This window comes from Aphelocoma coerulescens, chromosome 13, assembly GCF_041296385.1.
Source record: "Aphelocoma coerulescens isolate FSJ_1873_10779 chromosome 13, UR_Acoe_1.0, whole genome shotgun sequence".
NCBI classification, from domain to species: Eukaryota; Metazoa; Chordata; class Aves; order Passeriformes; family Corvidae; genus Aphelocoma; species Aphelocoma coerulescens.
In genome coordinates this window covers 15,775,557-15,797,278 of record NC_091027.1, presented here as the reverse complement: position 1 = coordinate 15,797,278, position 21,722 = coordinate 15,775,557, and the positions used below count along the sequence as shown (strand labels likewise).

At 40.1% G+C, this 21,722-nt stretch overlaps 1 long non-coding RNA gene across 2 annotated transcripts; it reads right to left on the bottom strand.

Moving 5' to 3' along the window:
* Nucleotides 1-13,517: 13,517 nt before the first annotated feature.
* On the bottom strand, nucleotides 13,518-19,449 carry LOC138118020 (uncharacterized). 2 transcript variants are annotated; one of them, XR_011154968.1, is made up of 3 exons: nucleotides 19,384-19,449; nucleotides 15,364-15,438; nucleotides 13,518-14,026 (listed from the first exon to the last, which is right to left on the bottom strand). It is a non-coding gene; the product is annotated as an uncharacterized lncRNA (long non-coding RNA). The 2 variants fall into 2 exon arrangements; XR_011154969.1 differs by lacking the exon at nucleotides 13,518-14,026 and adding an exon at nucleotides 14,855-14,984.
* Nucleotides 19,450-21,722: the final 2,273 nt, after the last annotated feature.

The following is a 21,722-nucleotide window of genomic DNA, read 5'->3' as shown; positions in this document are numbered from 1 at the left end:
CTTTTCCTGAAGGCAGATTCATTATCTTCAGGCCAGCTTTTATCTAACAGTGAAAGCATTCTTGAGATTGGTACCATTAATGTTCATCAAGACATACATATCACCACTTACCTTGATATTACTGATTTCTACCCTGATTGTCTAGGTGAAAAATTCTGTGGCTCACTAGAAAGACCAAGTACTAATTGAAAGAAAAAAAGAAAAGTTGAACTAGAAAAGGCAGTACTAACAAAATTAAAAGTACAGAAATCTCTAACACAGATTGAAAATGTGTTAAACCAGTGGTCAAAGTCATGAAATCAAATCTTGCTATGTTTCCAGTTTGGAATTTACTTACACTACAAAAAAAGAGGAACAAAAGATCTCACATGAGACATTTTCAACTAGCTAAGAGGGATACAGTTAGGAGATTTGCAGAACAAGCTTCCTCACTGGCTGTATTCAAGCCCACCCTGAGATGCACCAAGCCTTGCCTTGATCACAGTGGACATGGGGATGTCTTGATTATGTCTCTCTCTTAGCTGCCATGATAAACACAATTAATTTAAAGCATGAAGTTCTGATGGGCTTCCCTGCAAAGCAAAAGAACTATGGAGACACATTGCCCATAATGGAGCTGCAGCACAGTGCCTCTGCACCCACAGCCAATGACTGAGGTTACTTTCCAGTACTCAGCTACCTGGAACACCCCTACAGCTATCAGCACAGAATCCAACAGCTTTTATCCTTCAGAAAAAATAAATTCCAGTTTAACTCTTCCTTTTGGTTGATAACTCATATTACAGTGCGCACTCATAAAAGGAGTGCTATTTTATTCAAATATAATGTCTCACTTATGGCAGTGGCAATATAAACTTTACTGAATGTTTTATTGTCACATAGCATTCCTCGCAGTAAAGGCATCTCAGTCACTCTGAATGCTCCTGGAAAGGATTGCTCTCGTGTAAGATCAGGCTGGCAGTAAGCATATCTCTGTATGCCATTACCCTTAGTATAAGAAAGTCCTTTTTATGTTTCATTCCATGTTTACTTCTTTATAAAAAGCCTAAGGAAGTGCTCAGAGGCCTGGGCAATGCAATACATTGCACTGAAAAAAGGAAAGCAGGAGGGTGGAACAAACTAGAGGGACAAGGGTGGAGTTACTGCATTGCCACTGTTCCTACACACCTCCAGGACTTTCAGGTTCCCAGACCACAAGTGTGCCCACTGAACAATTCACTGTGCTTGCCACCCTAAACCTTTTCCAGCAAACCTGAGCCCTGGCAATCAGATACTCAGAAAGGATCAATTCTGGCACAAAAATTAGTGTTCAGGTTTTCAAAGAGTTTTACCAACGTGCTAAAATTCAGGGTCTTCATTTGGTGCATTTTGCTGCAAGTTGAGAACCCAAGCTCCACTATGAGAGGCTGCCCACAGTCACAGTGGCTGCCCACTGTCAAATCTGTCCCTACAAATTAGTTCTTATCAGAAGCCAGACCACAAGCAGAAAGTTCAAGTGGGGTCTTTGTGATCTGGATAGCTGGTTTCCATTTTTAGGAGTAAAACCCATTAAAATACTCTACCCTTATTTTCTTTTCCTGTTTGGTGAGTTTGTGGTATGCCAGGAATGCCAGCTGTTCATTTAATATCACTCATGACTGTATAGAGACGATATTTCTTTCACTACCTCATTACTGAAAAACTGGCAAGCTAAGGGTAGTGCAGAGCAGAACCTTTCCATGGCAAGGGGTGCTAGCCACAGAAGTGTTTTTCTGCTACAAATGATCAATCTTTGTGGCAGTCACTTTGTCCATCCACCTTGAATTGTGACTCAGAGATGGCTCATTTCTGGAAGTGAAAGAGTTTTGTTAAACATAAAGACCAGCAACTGTCCTGGCAGTTCTCCAAGGCAGTTTTCCTTGCTTGCTGCAGTAGTCAAAACTCTATCACTTCTTCTGGAAGATCAGAAATGTGCATCTTTGCTAAAACTCACCACATGCAGAGCTGGATTTGACAGACTTTGTCATAAATTACCTCAAATTTCTATTACACTCACATGGAGTCCTTTACCCCAGCAGACAATTATTTGATTGATCCTTTTCCACTGTAAACAACCGAAACACCAGCTCTCATGATTCCACTAGTTATATCAACAGGGCCTACTCAGCACAGCTGTTCAAACATTTGTTAAATCACTTCACAGCAAATAACAATATGGTGCAGCATGCCTGTTCCTCCTTTCAACTTAACCATAGCAATATTTAGCATGCACTAAAAAAACATATGCTGTATTCACAAAAAGAAAATACTTCATCTTAATCAACAGCAGCCTGCAAGTCTCAGAGGATACTGGAAAGTTCCATAGGTAAGTAGAGCCTTAAAGGCTGTGAAAGATGAATAGCTTCATTCATCCCGAAACCTAATTCCCAAGAATGCACACCCAGAAGTTCAAACAATCTGAATTTACACTTTGGTGCCCAAAGACTAGGCCTGATTCTGCATCTATTAATTTATTTTGTATGTATTGTAGCAGAATCCACAATCCACTAAAAATACCAGGAAATTGTTATGATAGAGGAAAACGGTGAAAAGAATGCCCAGCACTAACACATGAATGTGAGAAAACAAAGGCATGAAGTGACTCACTGAAAGAAAATCATCTACTAAGGGAGCAAAATTCAAATTTTCTGTCTTCTTTGTTAATGTACAAGCCACTGGACTCTTCTGGGTTCCCAAAGGTGTCCTGATCTCCAAATTCTTCCTACTGCACCCTTAAAGTTTAGACAAACAAATCTGAAAATTTTGTCTTAATTACTGAGCTCTGAGTAAAGAGGTATTTTTCTCCCTGCATCTCTTCCTTTCCTACAGGGACCTTAGCAAGAACTTTATGAATCAAACAAGAAACGAGACCATCATCTGAACTGGCTCATGCCTACTCCTGTGCTCCTGCTCCAGGACTCCTCAGCCACACACCTGCTGGAATTTGCCAGGAGCGATACAATCAGCAGCCAGCCCCACTCCAAGCTGAGACTGCAAACACACAGGGCTCCCTCTAGACACAGGTTTTAGACGAGCAGCTGCTTGGCAAAATATCAGAACCCTGTTACAATTTTACACAGGTGAGGAATCCAGAGAGCCTGTTTTCTTGCAGAGCTCTATTCAGACTCATTGATACAGATCTAGTGCAGCCTGCTACTTATATAAGGAAAAAGTAGAGATGCCTTCACCTGGCAGCAGGAGATCACAGCTCCTTTCTCAGGATTGCTTTGACTACACACTCAGTGTCTTTGGAGAGTCCATCCTTACTTGTTTCCCTCTTTAGAGGATTCTATCTTCTCTTTATAGCCTTACTATCAACTGACAGAAATTTCCATATCTTTCCATCGTTCTGTTTTCCTCTCTGAGAACAGTACAAGGCATTTTTCAAATATCAAAATTAATTTTAAAATTCTGTTGCTAGGACTAGATTCCAATATGAACACATTACAGAGACTTCCAAATTACAAATAGCACTGGAGAGTAAAAAAAATCTAGTTGTGTAGAGTGGTAATTTTGAGCATTTAGGCTGTTGTGTCTCACTAGAATTCACTATGACTGAATTCTTTTGAACCATCACAAAATTATAAACCATAGAATATAGTATTAATCAATGAAAATTTAAAAAATATTAGACATGACCCTTTTAAGACCACAGAGGCATTTGTGACCTCTTATAGCTTTTTATAGAGTTATTTATTCAGTTTACAGTGTGTATTTTGAGTGTATACATAGCATGAGGAGTAGATCTCATGAGTGATACAATTTTGTTCTGAGGACTGAGGGAATGTGGTATTGGAAGTTCTCCATAAACTGTCTGAAAAGGTTTTCCCCAAAGGTTTTTCGTGGGGGGAGCTAAACAGAGAAATGTGTACATGCAGTTTGGGTTCAGCAAAGACCACATCTATATTGCCTTTTCTATTTCAAGATCTCTATTTATTTAGAAACCTAATTTCTCAACCTCTAGTTTGCATGTCTTTGACAACTTTCATTCACACCATATGCAAATACTAAATGTGTTACTGTTAAGAGTAACACGAGATGATTTATTATTCATTTAATCAGATGAATCTGCTGATTCCAGAAGACTGTAGTTTTGAATTCCATCAATATTTGCATTACCAGTAACTGGAGTCAGCTAAGCATGTAGTAGGTTCAGTTTTATGGAGGGCTATTAGAGGAGGTTTAGTTTTGCATATTGAATGTGGACTCCTTTGGGATCTCTAAGGAGACTTCTGACTTTCTACTCTTTCCTTGGCCACTTCTGGCCACTGTTGGAGGCAGGACACTGAGCTGGATGGACCCCCAGTCTCACTCCATGTAGCTTATTATACATTACACAGGTGTTTTATTTATAAAGAGCAGACAAAAGGTATTTACTCTCTGTTTTAGCAGGACTCTGCTTCACCCTGAAAATCCTCCATTCTCCAAACCAAGGCTGTTAGGCAAGAATTGTTAAATAGCTAAATTAGTTGAAAATATGAGGTGAATCCCTGCTGCCTCTCCAAGCACAGCACTTTTATGTACGCTTAGAAATATCTTCTACTTATTTTTTTTATAAACTCACAAAAGCATAAAGTAGTTGTAGCCAAGACAATGCCATAAGAAGCACTCCCAGAGCAGCAGGAGTGCATGAGGAGCTGGAGCCAGGCTCAGGGGACTGCTGGATGCAGCACAGCCACAACCTGAGGGGATCAGCTACACCCCTGAATGCGCCACTGCATCTCCATAAACACCCATTGTGCTCTCTCCATTAACAATACATCTTAAAGCTGACAACCATGAACGTGTGCACTTGGAACATTTAATTTGGGAAATTGGGGAAGTGTGCTCATCTCTTGTGGCTCCTCTTTCTCTATGTTCTTCCTTAATAAGGCCTCAGCATTTCACAGCCACTGAAGAATTCAAAGAATGCCATTAACCAAGATACCACCCTGATAATTAAAACTAAATACTTGTTCTGAAAGAATTCCGTAGCAAATCTCAAGCCTTACACACAGAAAGTCCTTTTCAAACCAAAATACTACAGCTTTTTGTTTTCTAGGTGATGTCTCAGCCTTTTTATTTTTTTCCTTTTATCACTCTGTCCCAATAATTACTCCATCACAATCATGAAACTATTATTCTTTCATAACTTACAAACCTCAGTTTCCAAGCTTTGGTCTCAAGAGTTTGTTCTCTGCTTGCTGGGTTGCTTTTAAAGTGTGGCTATACCTGTCTTTATCACAAGGGAGAGAAAAGGAGAAGGGAAGAAGGGAAGAAATTATAAAGGGAGTGGTGGATGAAATGAATTGCTGGAACTTAGGGCAAGGAAAGACGTGTCAATGGCTGAAAAAATGGAGAAAAACCATCAAGAGTAGCTCCCCCACACTTCACCTACTTGAAATGTACATATTTTCTATAGTTTTGTATTTTTCTGGACAGACAGATGAAAACTGCAGCTCAGATTTGTTCTCTGGGAGTTGTCATACATAAAGACTCTGACCTGGAAGTCTGTTTAACACCCCAAGAAGTCAAGAAAGCCTTTTGGCTACTAACAGTGAAAATGCTGCTGCTTTCACCCTGAGAAACAAATGTGGGCACAACATCTACACATAAATATTTCAGGAAACCTGCCTCCTTAATTCAAAAATCTAAGCCTTGCCTCATTATTAGTGTTAGGAGGAAAAACTTATTAAATATGTCATAAAACCCCATTTCCCTGAATATAGCCACCAAATGAATTTCCCTGAATCGCCCATCAAAACTGAGATTAAATCACAGTTGTTGATCACTATATAAAATCCTACATTCGTACCCTTGGTCTTGTATTGAAGCACATGTCACTGTTTATGGGCACAACACATGAGTTTTATGCCTATCTGTATACAAAGGGTGACAGTAGAGGGAAAGAAATTGATAAATACAGCCATATCTGAATTCTCCAGTTCTGTGGATTGCCACAGAAATTTCAATTCTCAAGGCTTCTCCAAGCTTGTTTAGCTTTAAGACTTCACAGAACGGAAAGAGTTTGTGTAATAACTAAGCCTGGAGCTCAGAAACTGCATCTCATTTCAAAAATGTTTGAAATGCTCTCATTTAACAGTTTCTGAAATGAAATACAGCAGACTTCCAGGTCTGCAACATCTTGTCCTCATTTGCAATGCAAAGTTTTACAAAAGCTTAATGGAATTTAAGATTTTTTTTTTTTTTTTTTTTTTTTAAATCCAGAGAATCATCCTTCTAGACTCTCACACTGGCCCTGGCAATGAAAAAGGAGGCCAAAGTACTTAATTTATGTTAGATACCATATTTTGGAGCAGTTTAAGACAGAGGAACACACCAGTACTTGCTGCTCATCATCTAAGTAGGAAACTATTTGCAGCACTGCCCTTACACAGACACTGACACGATCCTTCCAATGTAACAAATTGCTTTACATTATGGGAATGCAGCATTTCAGAAGATGTCCATTTGCTTTCTTGCATCAAAATGAAAAATGTCTAGTGCATTGTTATGCCTTTTTAGTAGCTATATTAAAATCTAACCATATAGCTGAGATAACGACTTCTTTGCTTGCTAGCAATTAATGTTGAAACAGTACAAGATGCAAGAGAGGGAAATATGGCTTAAGATTAATTTTCCCATGTTATAAAATGCAGAACTCTCTTTGCTGATCTTACCACAGTGCTGTGGGTGACGTGGCTGTAAAATATGAGGAATTTTTGTCGTCTTTTGGTTGTGAAGGTTTTTTTGGGTTTGGTTTTTGGTTGGGTGGGTGGTTTGGGTTTTGTTTGCTTTGATTTGGGTTTTTGCTTGTTTGGTTTGGGTCACTATGTTTTCAAACGATCTGGCTCGAGCAGACTGAGAGTACTGAGATTCCTGTAAAACAAGGGTTTGGATAATGAATTTCAATTTCAATTATTTCTGGTTTCTCAGCTTTGAGAGCCGTCTCTGCAGCCTATGAAGCTGTTTTGTACCATCACAAGATTTGTGATCTAAATTCAAACGAGGAGCTCTAAAAAGCACAGATGCAGTCAAGCTCTAAAAATCCAAGACATGCTACACTTTTGTTTAAAAAGAACATTAAATTCTGCACCTGAAAAGCACAGCTCAGCTCCACACAAACTCCCTTAGAATAAAGCGCCACTTTTATTCTCATTCTTACTCCATAAAATTGAACAGTGAATAATTCAAATGTTTCATAAATTTTGTAGGAACGGGATAATGTTAAAAGAGTACGAGTCTATAGCCTGAAGTGCCCAGTGCAGGGGAAGAACTGAAGGCTTGGCTGGGGCTGGAATTCACCCCTGGGAGCCTCCCGATCCCAGCGGAGGGGTTTGTGAGGGGAGCAAGGACAGCGCTCCCCGACCTGCGGCTGAACGCCGGGCTGAAGGAGCAGCAGGGCAAGGCAGAAGCAGTTTAGGCATATCCAGAACAATCTGCCCAGCGTTGTGCTGCTCATCACCTGCCCAGCGGCACAAATACCCTTTCCTTCCCCGTCTCCAACCTTCTTTTTACCCCTGCCGCAGGGAACCGCCGCGTTCCATGAGTCTGCGCTCAAGGGGAGAGCTCAGGGCAGGACCCTGGTGAGGGGCAAGGGTCGGTTCTGTACCTCGGCACACGGAGGGGCTGCTCCGGTCCTGCTCCCAGACCCGGGACAGGGGACACCGGGGGCACTGAGGGCACTGAGGGCACTGAGGGCCCGGGCACCGCCGCGGCTCGGGGCTGGAACGGGCGGGAAGGAGGAAGCGCCGTGAGAGGCTCAGGGGAGCGCTGAGGGCAGGGCCGGGCCGGGCCGATGGCGGCTCCGGGGCTCCGGCCGGCCCCGGCTCCGGCTCCTCGGTGGTCTCACAGCTCCTGCGGCTGCAGGGGCCACCAGTGCCTGCTCTGGGCCGGGGACACACACCAGGAAAGGGGCACAGCTCAAGGACTGACGGTCACGGCCAGCTCTTGGTCTGACTTGGCTCTAAAGCTACAGTGGCAGAGGTAACAGAACCTGCCTGCAAATCTCTTCTAGGTGTTTGCTACTCTTGTTATTTTACACACATATATACATACACACATATATATCCATATATGAGAGGTTGTTTATTCTGCGAGTGCCTTCAGGCCTGAAGACCGATGCAGTGTTTCAGTGGGCCCTTACCTGTCTTCCCTCATTTCCACCTCCAGACTCCAGAGGCTGATGTCCCACCCCAGCCCCTGCAGTCCCACAGCCCCACTGGGGCCCCGTTATGGGTCTGTCACTCCTGTCCTGGTGCTTTGGTGATGGTGCCCTGCCAAGGAGAAGCTGTTAGACTGGTTTGGCATGGCTTTTTTCCTAACAAATTCAGGTTAGCTGTGACTTTCACCTTAAAGCTTCTTGCCATTTGAAAGAGACATATTTACTAGTATGGTTGAAGGGTTTTTCTTGGAATTCAGTTTAGCTGGCTGACTTTTAAAGATTTCTTTTTCCCCTCTCTCTCAAAAAAAAAAAAAAAAGGAAAAAAATATGTACCTTCCAGCCTTTGCAATGCTTCATCCATTTTCTGTCATCACCTAGAACAAACTGTGTCAGGTTTTATAAAAGTAATGATTCATCTTAGTATAATCCAGGTTGCTCTTTTTAGTTTCTCATATTTGACCTAAGAAAAAAATTACTAAATTTTTGATCACAAAAACACAGACCAGACTGGTAGGCTTTGAAAAAGAATCTTCTTCAAGGAGATCAAGTCTTTTTCACACACTTGTCCATTTCGTAAATACACACGTCTGTCTCATAAATACACAAATTTCCATTTAATAAATAAACAACTACTGGTTCTGTTATACCAGCATTCTTTAGCACAGCCTCAGCATTTTGCCTTCATGCAAACAAAATTCACTAACTCAGCAGCTGTAATCCAGCTTGCTGGAGTAGAAATACTGAGAGGAGAACAAACTGATTAAAAATGAATACAGGGATCCTACTGGAAAAGTGAGGTTTTCCAGAAATGAAACTATGAAGGACAGCAAGTGTGATCTAGGCCAGAAGGGAGGGACTGGACTTACCTCATCACATAATGTCAAATGCAGGAAAATATAAGCAGACTTAATATGTAAAATGGTGTGAACTGTTCATGGCATGGAAATGAAGGAAATCTGAGCTGCTGGAACAAATGGTGTGTGAAGACTCTGCAGTGGAAGCTGAATGAATTCCTAGACCAGAGCTGGTTGGTAACAGGGGAATAGCTGAAATGTCACTTTTATAGGCATATACTAATTATATGCAAAAATGTGATTTATGAGAACTCTTTGGTGTTTACTGCTTATCTCCAACTGAGCTTTAGAGGTCCTGTTGAGAATAACATAGAATGTAACATTTTTTCCTGTGCAATAAAAAGTAATTAGGAAGCAATTTTAATTTAAAGCTAGCTAGGGTTTTGCTGTTTACAATAACTAACAGACAATGACTAAATGTACAGTATCTATGAATGAGAGATTAAAAATATTAATAATGAAGAAATATTAATAAAAGGATTGCTTAATGAAGAAATGTTAATAAAAGGACATGACACACTCAGTACAAATGAACACATCCTTAGACAGGTTTCACAGGTTTACCTATTTCAGTTCCTAAGTAGGCAGCATTTGAAGTTATACACTTCATCCTGCATCCTTTGCTTGCCATCCCAGTCCACTGCATCACCACTTGCTTTTCAACAGTTATCTAGCTCCCCTACCACCCCTAGTTTATTTAATTTTATGTTTTGTCATGTTTTAAAACTATGGAGCACAACATATCTACTCTAGTGAAGACTTGATGCCAAGTTAAGAGCCTTTTGTTGAAATACTATTTTAATACTTTATTGTCCTTACTCTACTGCTCTGTAAGTTATCCAAACTCATTACTGAGGCAAAGTCAGGGTTTCAGCTCCCATAAGTTGTTCCTATGCTTGGCAGAAAAAAGAAGAGCTTAAATTTTAGTAATCTGGCTAAAAAGAATATTAGAGATGACCTCTGTCTGTAATAACTCTGGATATATTTCTAAAGTGATATTTAGAAAAGACAGAAAGAAGAGACTGTGATAAGCTTAATTCTAGCTTTCAGTTCCAGTTTTTTGATGCAGAAGTCTTCCAAGTATCTAGTTGGCTTCAGTGGAAAGCAATTTACTTTTAAATCTTCAGAATGGCAAGTGGGGAATCTCCTTTGTTCAGGAGACAATTGAGTTTTGTTTACTGACTGATAATATCAGTGGTGGAATTAAAAATGTGGTTTAAAAACAGTTTTGAAGGCTGGAAGATTGAAAGAAATGAGACTTAAAATAAAGGCAGCAAGACACTTAAGGCATATCAGTGAAAAGGACCTGGAGGAAGTCATCAGCCAGTGATTTCTCTTGTAATGCTTGATCTGCAGCAGCTTCACCATCTCTTGTTTAGGTCTAAAGACTGAAATGTGGATTCATTTGTATTTTAAATGAGTGCCTTCCTTCAGCATCCCCATGAAAAACTCAAGCATTTGCAGAGAGACACAGACCTCTTTCTGCCCTACCTAAATTGAACAATGTATTAGAAAAACCCCAGCTGTTTAGCAGTTGTCACCATGTCTGCCATTTCTATGTTGTATCTTAGAATTCTATTCTACTTAGAATTTTTCTAAGTAAAATTCTTTTTGACTTTAGGTCTGTCCTTCTGTGCCCTCCTGTAACTGGTGGTGCAGGAGTTCCAAAGACTGACTGGGTTAAAACTAATTGGAGAGGAGTCATCAATACTTTGGAAAATTGGACATACATTGGGCCAGTTTTGATTTGCCTTGAAAAAGTCAATCCACTAAAAAACCATGCATGCTGAACAAGAACAGAAAAATCAATCCTCCAAAGAGAATCACAGTAAAGAAAAGCACTTTGTCTTTTCACTAAATTTCACAATACGGAACTGCCATCATGATGTCATTTAAAGTAGAGCCACTGCCTTAGACACTGAGCTTCACACACTTGTTTGCAAGTACAAGTCATGACCCGTTCCTCCTCTTTAGTTCTGGTTTTAGGCAAAGGTCCCTTCTGGTACTATCTGAGAAAAAGCTTTTAGTGCTAAAGATGGTGTGTCCATTATGTTGCCACATCAAGGATGTCAATGATACGAGGTGAAAAGACCACCACTAAAAAGCCCTCTCAAACCCCCACCCTAAACCCAACCAAAACAACCCCATCGAATTTTTACCACAGAATAAAATTTTCTCTTTTATTAAAGCAAACTAGTGTACCTTGTTGCATGGGCACAACATATCTTAGATACATAATGGCCCAAATGAGTCATTTTTTATAGCAGTGAAAATAATCTTTGACATGCCTTAATGCAACGGACTACTGTTTTGATTAAGGCCTAGATTACCTTGGCCTGTCTGATAACTTCTACCAAGGGCTAATTTTCACAAAAAGATGGGCTTTTAATCAAAGTTTTCTACACCCTGCAGAAAAAGCTTCTGATATAATCTTTATGAGGATTACTGGCTGCCTCCTCCTGTGTTCAGGGTAAGGCCATAAGCCTCTTTGATCAGCACAGGAAGCAAATCCACTCTGCAGAAAAGCTGTGACTTCCTAGTTCTCTACTGTTGCTCTGTCCTCTTACAGCTCCTTGTGTAGCAAAACTGACACCCGACCAGCCCCAAATCTCAAAATTCATCTCAGAGACAGTCTCCCCTCTAGTGAAGGCAGACTGAGACTGCTGAGACTCTGTCAAGCTTTCACAGGCTCGCTTTCCAGACCAGTAACATTCGTTGGACCCAGTTTCCTCCATACCAGATGGGCCAAAGAGAAACAGCTTGACAGCACATAAATATTTAATTTATATTTCATTATCAGACTCACTAGATATGATCAGAAATGGAAACTGGAAAAATTACCTATTACATTTAAAAATGCAGTTTGAGGATAGTATGCGTATTTAATAGTACTCCACATTTAATGAATTCCACATTTAATAGTATTCTACATTTAATGAATGACATGAAACAACTTTCCAGAGGTGTATCAGTAACACAGAACCTCTTATGACCTGAGGCCTCTTTCTATTTTTTTGGGAGATCCCAGAGAGAGTATTCCCTGGATCAGAGCAGCATGCCTGAGGAGTGAGCTCCCCTCACTGCTGGAATGTGACACAAAGAAGTCCCTGACACAGCGGTGACAGCAGAGGAAGGTGCACAGAGTGCAGTGCCAGCTTGCTGGCTGCAGGCCATGCAGGTGTCACGGAGCTCTCCTGAAACAAAGCTCCCATAGTTTGGGCAAGCTCAGAGTTCTGTTTTCCTGGTTCTTGGCCTCTGATCTGTGCCCAGCCAGCAGTCTGCTCGTAGATGTTGAGTTGTGCCTGGAACTTCACCTTGCATTCCCTTTAGGTGGTTGAGAGAAATCACCTCTCTCCTGCCCTGGCTGGTTTCCCTAACCCACGCTATCTCCCTGAGCTCTGTGTGCTCCAGCATTGCAGTGCCCTAGGGCAGGATTAAGCCATTTGTTTATATATAAACACATGGCACACTCCTCCTGCACAAGTGTTTGTTTTTGCATAGCTGGCAGATAACAGGGCTGTAAATTTTATTGCTAAATATTATAAACATAGATATATGATTTTTCCCCCCAAGAATTGCGATTTGGGTTGGATTCCGATCTCGCTTTTGCCAATTTTTTAACTGATTTACTAATCATTTACCCATGTGTGACATTAGAATAAAACTTTATGGGTTGCTTTTCAATAGCACTGACATTACTTGTGGGTACTGTTTAACATAATATAAGCAATTAAAAAAAAATCAGGCTATTTTTCAGCAAGATGCATATGAAAATGATTAAAATAATACATTTATTTCCATAATTTTCTACTTAATTCCTTATTATATATCCCTATGGTATAACGAACATGACATTTTTCTGATGGTTTTATGAAAACAATTATTTCTGTTTTTCTCTATTCTGTACATTACTGGATTATGTCTTTTTCCAGAAAATCTATCTGAACTACTATTAACACATATTTCTTCCCATTGTTTTTCCTTCTAGAGTCAGAATTTACCACCTCAGAGAACAGCTACTGCTGCATTCTACTATTTCTTCTCCCCATCATCTCAAACTGCTCAGGATTTTATGAGGTAATTTCAGTACTGTCACATCACACTTGAGACAGAATATCTAAAATATGTGATAGGTGTGTAGGAGTTTGCTCTTCTGTTTGTGTCTTTGGACACCAGGAAACCCCTTTTCATACATGTTCCCTTTGCATTACCAGGACATATGGGATTGGGATATCAGGTGCTTCTTTGCATACTACTCTGAGTAGGTCAGATGTTTTAATCCCCAAAATAATTTCAATTCAAATATGCCTTCTGATTGAGAAAGGAAACAAAGTAAAACTGAACACAACAATGGTTTTCGGTGGTTCAGTCAATATTAAACTGATGAAAATAATCTAAACAGACATGAACTACTTCAGAACACAACTTTACAGATTTAGAAAGAGGTTTTCAAAATGAATGTAATGCAGACTGTGTAGTTCTGCATGCTTCACTGTAATTTTCAACATTCTAAGACCATTAATATGAATGATCCTATCGTTTTATGCTTGGATTCTTAGGTTTCATGTGCTGTCTATGTCTGAAGTGGCATAAAAGGTTATTTTATTTGTATTTATAGTGTCATCACTTGTTAGTACTTGCATGATGATCTGTTACAAAAGTGTTACAAACAGCAGGGTAACAATTAAAGTCACAAACTACATGCCATAGAAAATGGGAAATGCATTTACATTTCTATCATCAACTCAGCACTGGAAAGCCTCTTTCTAAATGTGCATCATCAACATGTGAGTAATGTCCTAACAGGGGTTACCTATTCCATATAGCTGTTTTGGGTTTACCTTATAACTACTATGTGATACATGCTGAATTAAGAATTACATTTCTTTTAAAGCTCACCTTTTATACCATGGCAGGTGCAGGTTGCCTCTGTTTACCAGCACTAATCAGAATAAACTGCAGAATGATCAGGGCTCTTAAGATTTTGGTTCATTCTGAGAGTGTTTTCTACCTAAATAAGGACAGATGCAGAAAATTAAAGAGAAGACAGCTCCTGCTGAGTCTAAAATTCTGTATATGAGGATAAAAATATATATGCACATGTTTTTGTAATCAAATTCTGCTGTTGTAATTCTTTCAAGAGCCATCACAATTGAGCTTTAATAGGTCTGTTCAGTGGGAATGTGTGTTAACTCCTTTCTGCAGAAGGGTAAGGGGGGCTTATTGTTTCCTTGGGGGCTGCAGCAAGGAGATAATTACAAGCTGTAAGATATAATCACATGGACAGGGTATGGAGTGTGGGGCAAAGAGGGATGATGGTGTTTCCACCAGTACCTTTGATTGCAGGCTAGGGAACTGCATTGAGTTACAATTTTTAACCAAGCACACAATAACCCAGGTATGCTGTGTCCTTGTCCTCTCTGTGACTGTCATCTGTTATGGTAACACTGCTGTGCAGAATAAAGGGGAAGAGATTTTAAAGTCTCTTAGAAGGGACAAATCTGACTTTTGGTCATATGCTTGCCAGTGATTTTTTTAAGTGATCTCAAACACTCTTGTTTGTAACACCGGCTTACTGCCTCACCTCAGATATGTCCATTCATTCCAAACCTCAGTTTCCAAATGAAAAATACAAATACATGCATAATTTGCAGGAAGCTGGCACTTTGCAGGGAAGCATAATGAAGACAATTTTATAATGCATTTCCCTTCCTTTGGAAGCAGAACATGCAGTGGACACAAAGGAAAACATCAGTCTGCATTTAATACATGGAGAATTATTTTCTGTCACATGTTAGCAGTGTTCAAAGGTAAGTATAAAGCAGACAGAGCACTGAATTTGTAGAGCCAATCCCTGAAACTGTAATTGCTCTGAGCAATTAATTGTTCCCACTGCAGCTTTGCCAGGCAAATGGACTTCTCTGCGTGTTGCAGTGGGGATTCTTGCAACATGTATAAGACAGTGGGACCTGTGGAAAAGAAATATGGGCCGATCCTTGGCAGATGTTTTCAGAGATCTTTATTTTCCAGCTGCATGGCCGGCGACTGCTGAAGAGCTGTAGCAATCACGGGACCACCAGAGTCCTCTCCGCCCAGGGGAACACAAAATAACCAATGGGCAACAAGAGTGGCCAGGGAGCGGGGAAAACCCGTGCCTCCAGCCCAGGGCTCCTCTTCCAGGACCCCATGGAGGGGGGAGGAACCCCAACACTTCACCCTTTTGTTTTAACTAAAAGAGATTTAAAACTTAACCTTGAAAACAACTGGATAAATGTAAGATAACAATTTCAAAAGAAAACAAGCCACCCTCCTGAGTCAACCTGGTGTCCCACATATGCATTTCTTTACCTTAATTGAGCTGTGCTGCCAAGTTCAGACCACCTCTTGCTTCAGTCCCCTTCAGTTCTAGCCAGGCAGGTTCCCCTAGGAAAAAAAAATCAATCAAACAAACAAACAATTTAGTAAAACACTAAGGAAAACCTTGTGTGCCGGGGCAAAAGACCTGACTGTTGGGCTTTGTTCCATGGCCTTTGTTTTTTCACTGTATGTGGAAAATAGTTTCAGTCTCCCCCTGAGTTACTGGCATTTGTCTGCTCAGATTCAGACTGAATCAATCCATAAGCTTTTAAACCTGGGCAAGACACTGAGAATGCATAAATCCCCTCTTTCTCCTGTTGTGGTCATGGCATTGTGGGAGAACAGGCAATGGCTGTGATGGTGTCATGATACCTTGTGCCTACTCTCTCCTGGCAGGAAAGTACAGACTGATGATAGATTTCAAAAGTGAATAGTGACTTTTTTAGTGTTTCAAAATTAAATAACTGGAAAAGTAATCTAAAAACTTGGAACTTCTGGCAGATTTTTCAGGATGTCACTTTGCAGTATCGGACAAATTACTCCTATGCTGTAAGTGTGGGCAAATTTGGAAAAAGTAGTTCAAAAGTAGTTCAAGTTTCTGTGACCAAAAACTGGTTTTCAGATGCATTTTCTGTTTAAAGAGTAATTTAAAGAAGGAGGATGTTCTTTTCTTTTTAGTGGTGGAAATAAAGGATTCATGTTATTGATGAGAGGTTGATTTCAGTTAGGTGCTGTAGTTACAACAATGGGTTCTACCTGGAGACACAGCTGAGTGCCATTTGAGTGACTGCAGCAGGAGCAGATGTTCTTCACCTAGGTTTAACCTACAACAAGTACAGTTAGTGAAATACTACAGCTCTGCAGGCTCTAGAACCCTGCAGGAACTCTAACCAACAGAAGTGCATGTCAGTGTATTTTGCTGTGTGAGGTACAAGCAGATGCATTCACTTCACTTTAAATTTGTAATGCAGCTTTAGCTACACTGAGAGTTAATAACCAGCAATTGGCAAAAGCAGTAAATTCTGGCCCTTTACACAAACTCTGATGTGGTTTCATAAACAACCTTTAAAACTGGGCTGTTCCCTTATTTGTATTTAATTACATGTGCATTTAATTTTGATTGTTAATTTGTGCAGGGCTCATTTTCTCCTTTCTGTCAATGTAATTATCCCATTCTCATAAAATAACTGTCAAGTCCAAAGTGCCTGTGTCTCCTTTCCAATCTGAGTGTGCATCTACAGTAGATGGTTAAAGCTTGCAAAGACCCAGGGGACAGAGTGAATCTTGAGTGTTTGCTGCTTTCATTTCAGGTGTGAACCCTGATTCAGTGGCAGTTGTACTTCTCTGTTCACCAGGTTTAGGAAAAAATAGCGAGCAAGGACAAGCATTTTGAAATTTGTATAACAAAGCCCATCCTTCTTCCCCTAACACAAACTTATTTTTAAAACTTTTGATTATTTGAAATTGCTTGAAATTTTCATTTTTTTTCCTTGGAAGATGTGATAAAAGTGTCCCATAAAGCAGTTACCCAAATACAGAAGTAGTGTGAAATTATGTGAGACCATGGATGAAGCTTTGTGACAGAAACCTTGGTGGCAATTTTAGTTTAAGTAGTTCCAGAGTTATTTCCCAGTCCCTGTTGGTTCAGTTTGATGCTTGCTCCACAAAGTACTGCTCCTGTCATCAAATCCTCCAGCTTATTATAGGAATATGTGAAGCAATCAGTGGAGTCAGGGTAAAATACAGACCACCCTTGCTTTTTTCTTTGGGCTGTTGTTTTTTCCTTACTGGGAAAACATTCAGTTCAACAAACTCAGCTTGGAGGCAATAGAGTGGGGCTTAAAATTTAATTTTCACAGAACTTCAGGAGTATTTAAAAGTTAGCACTTGCTTTACCTCATATGATTCAAATCCAACCTGTACATTTCTCCAAATTTTTTTGCACATAATACACAGACCTGTGTGTTTTGTCCATACAACTGTCCACTGAAATCTAACATCAAACTTTTAAGATAAATTTCAGGTGAAAATTTCCTTTACAGATATAATATGAAAACTCAAACTAGTTAGAAGATGAATAATCTCACTAAATATATGGTAAAAATGCAGTAATAAAGCAGACAGCTTCACTGTTGGATCACATAGATAAGACTAGTGATACCCCAACCATCCCAGAAACTTGCAAAGTTGTGCAGAAACCACTGTGACACTCAAGTTCAAATTTTGCAAGAGGTAGTTAATACTTCTGCTATCACTTGTGTCAAAAAACTGTAAACTTGGAAAATTCTCAAGTTGAAGAGTTTTTGTTTGCTGTCCACACTCCAGGGTGTAGGTCAGCCCTTCCTCTGTCATGTTTGTTGGCATTACTCCCCCTGTATTTGGGATAACAGGACACTCCAGCCATCACCTGTCCCACATGGCAACAAGGAAATAACAGCAGTATTAAAGGATTAATCTGACCACAACTGGTGCCTTCTGTTTCATTTGTGTTCCAGAATTTTCATGTTTCTATCACTGCATTTCTAACTTTGCTTTTGTGTAAGTAGACCTGGCCTGTGCTATCCACAGCCTGCTTGACTGCTTCATTTTCATATTATCAGTTATCATCAACAGATTTTTCCACAGCTATGACCTTATTTTTACCCTTCTGTGCAGGGCTAGGAATGTTAAATACACTTTGATAGAGGGGAAAAAAAAGTCCTGATTGGCAGTGATGTGAGGACTTTCAGCCTTTAAGGGCTACCTTGCTAACTTGCCTGGGGATAAAAGACCTGGCCTCTTTGCATATTTATTTGCATAAATACTGTCTTCAAAAATTGCATAAAGTTACAATATTTGATTTAATGCTAACATCAAAAATCAATTGAATTTACAATATTTGCTTTAAACAACATACTATATGAAAACCAGAAATAGCACATTGCAAGCAAACCTGCAGATGACTTACATTGTCTTATCCTTGCTTGAGGGCAGGAAATGTCGTGTTCTTTGGCTGCATCTATTTTCTATCAAAGTGGTTTAAAGGTATTGAAGGATACACATAGCAGGAAAACAGTGACTGCTCTGCAGGCACATACCTTGCAGAGCATATCACCTTGTTTGGCACATGCTCTTAAGGTGCATGGAGACAAGATTAGGTAAATCCAAATGTGAAAACAATCTTGCTCCATAACTAGCCAGAGTTAGCTCATATTTACCTCTTCCAAACAGAACAGGAGATGACTTTGTGGTCCTGGAAAAATATTCAAGTTCTGTGAGCTTTTGCATTTTTCCTTAGAACAAATATAGGATCAATGAAATTTAATGCTTACATCAAATGAGAAGTGATCACCATCTGATTACTAATGAGGCCATATGGCAGATGATATATATGATAAAAGTCTCAGTGCAAAGCACAGCTCTTTCTGAGCTGTAGCTCTGTGTGTTTTCTGCTGTGGTGCATGAATGGGGATGGCTTTTAGTGCCAAGGGAAAAGCAATGACCTAAGTATGCTGGTTCTGAGAACCTGTGATTTTAGAACACACAAGGCTGACCCTGTAACAACCCAGCCACTTTTCTATAGGTGACAAGAAAAGTGTCAGATAAATTTTGCTCTCGAATTTCCTGTTAAGGAGAGGGAGAGAGATGAAATATTCAGTAGAAATTAGTAAGGATCGTGTAGCATCCGAGGAACCAATAGTTTTCAACATTTGTATTTGCATGCAGGATGCATGTTTGTTCACCATCTAAGTGGTATGTAGTCCACATGGGGAGACATGTCTCCTTTAGCATGCATGTTTGCATTGTCAACCTGATGGTTTGCATAGGAATGAATCCAATAAAATTAAATGAAAAATAATATTCATTTTATGGTACCTGTACCATGCATTAAAGTATATCTACTCAATTTAAATTAAAGAGAGATGTGTGATAAGGCCAGCTTATTAATATTAAGTCATCTGGGTAGAATTTTTTCATTATGATATTTCCTATTAAAATATGTAGTACCATAAAAAAATCTAAAATTCTCACCTCTGTGAAAATGTTACCTATTTCACTGCAAAAGGGAAATCATCATGCAGGTTCATGGGGTTAAAGAGGTATGAGTATGCCAAATGAGTATCTCCAGTCTGGCAAAATTAAGGAACAGGTCTAGGAGAATTCCTCACACCTGAGCTAAATAGGGCTGTTCACAGCTGTGGCAGGCCTAGGCTAGGAAAGGATCTTGGAATGCCCTCACTGCAGCTTTAGCCACACTGACTGCTACAAAGAACAGACAGAAAGAATGAATAAATATGAAACCCCTCATCATTTCTTCTTCCGTGCAAGAATTGTTTTAAACTGGTTTGGGTTTTTTTAATAACAGTAAGACCTCTAATTAGAGATCTGCCTGGTTGTGATGCAGTGAAATGCAGGTACAGCATATGGGCACAACAGTTTAAGTCAAGTTAGGTGATGGCTTTATCAGCATTAAATAGCCAGGTTCCCAGTTGACAAGAGAAAAAGATATCCCTCCACCTTCTTTGAACTCCTTGAATTCTTAACATTTCTTCCATAAATCATTTAATAGCTTCCCTATTCATAGGAAAATGTATTGCTGAAGTTAAACAGTGGTTTTTCTCCTTCCACTCTCATTGGAGAGGAGCATAATAAATTATGCCTGATTTGCGTGCAAGTTTGCATACACAAAACTCTTGTCATGAATTAGCAAACACTAAGCTTCTCATGTCAGAACACATTGTACAAATAACAACATCAAATAGCTACTGAGCTATATTATTACCCTGCTGTGATGCCTTTTCCTGGTCTTAAAATCAAGAGTCAGACACGGTTAGAAGGGGAAAAGGGATTTTACCTTGGTGTTTATTTTAAGGATCCTTAGGTGCACATGTCCAGGTCATGTGCATCAAGATGCATCCCACCGAGTCTCTCTGTGTCTCCCTGTTCCCCCCTCCCCAACATTGGGTATAACATTATAGGTGTTACTAATTAGCAGATCTATCAAAGATTCCCCAATGAGAGGCTTGAATGAGCCCCCCTCCCCAAGGAGCCTTCCCCTGGAGGGTTCTATCTTGGTTTACAGAATGTGTTCTGGAGAGGACCTTGGGCTCTGGGGCACACTGATCCCTGGCTACGAAGCTTCTAAAATGTTTAGTCTCTTAGCTTAACAAACAAGTCCAAGAATGTAGGCAAAAAGCACTAGGAATACAGAAGTTGTAAAAAGGTACAACAGGGGTATAAAAGAAAAGGCAAAAATCTTTATGGCATCAGCTGTGCCCTGGTACTGAGACTTCTCCACACAAATATACAGCTCTGCAAAGGCAAGAGAAAGGGTAAACTCGGCAGCTTTGTGTCTGTCATTGTTCTGCAATCCAAATAACCTCCATTGCTTTGTGGGACATCCTGACTCCAGGGAAGTTCTGAGACCCAGATTAACCTGTATACAGAATGTATAAAAAGGTTTCCCTGATGACACAAGTCAATTTTCCATGTGGTGCCTGGAAGCCTCCATCATTCAGGTACTGGGCAATGCACAATTTGCTTCTCTGTGTCATGGTACCACGAAAGTATCAGCATTACAATGTGGGCAGATTGCTCCTGCAGTTGGGGGTTTTGCAGGGATGAAGTGTGTTACTAATCCACTGCTTATGTCATAGGTCACCCACACACAATATCAAACACTGGGAAAAGCTCTCCTGATGTGCCATGTAGTTACAGCAGAGCTTCTGACAGCTCTTCATGCAGAGTTTGATGCTAACACCTGTTACTGCCTACCTACCTTACTTGCCTCCTGGAATCTGCCAGAGGAACAGAAGTAAGGGGAACTAATTAGTGTAACTCATCCCTGGTAACGAGGAGGCATCAGGACAGATCTTCAGCTGCAAAGGATTGAATGAGAGGGTTTGGAGCAGTTCAGGGCAGTTAAAAAAATCAAAGCATGCCTAACACAAAGAATACTGCTGGCTGTCACATAGTGAAAGTGCTTTTGAAAAGATTGGAATGGCTACTTTTAGAGTTGCCTCAACTTGGCACCTTCCTTCTTAAAGAGCAAAGGATATCATAGGCTGTACAAGGGTAAAACCACTTTGCTGCAAAGACTTTAGCAGCAGAATGCTTTTAGGATTTAAAAAGAGTCAAAACCATGCTTAGGTAAAGCACAATTTGCATTGCAATTTAGCTAACAAGACATGTAAAAATTCATTTTAGAGAGGTATTCTGAAAATTAATTTGCATGAAGTATCAGCAGGCAGAATATTGTGCAAGTACACTTAGGAGGGGTTGTTTGAGTAGATCACAGTCCTTACCCTCTTAGAACTAGACTTGCAGCCTAAATAAGAAAAGCTAAAGTGTCTTTCTGTCCAGGTGATGAC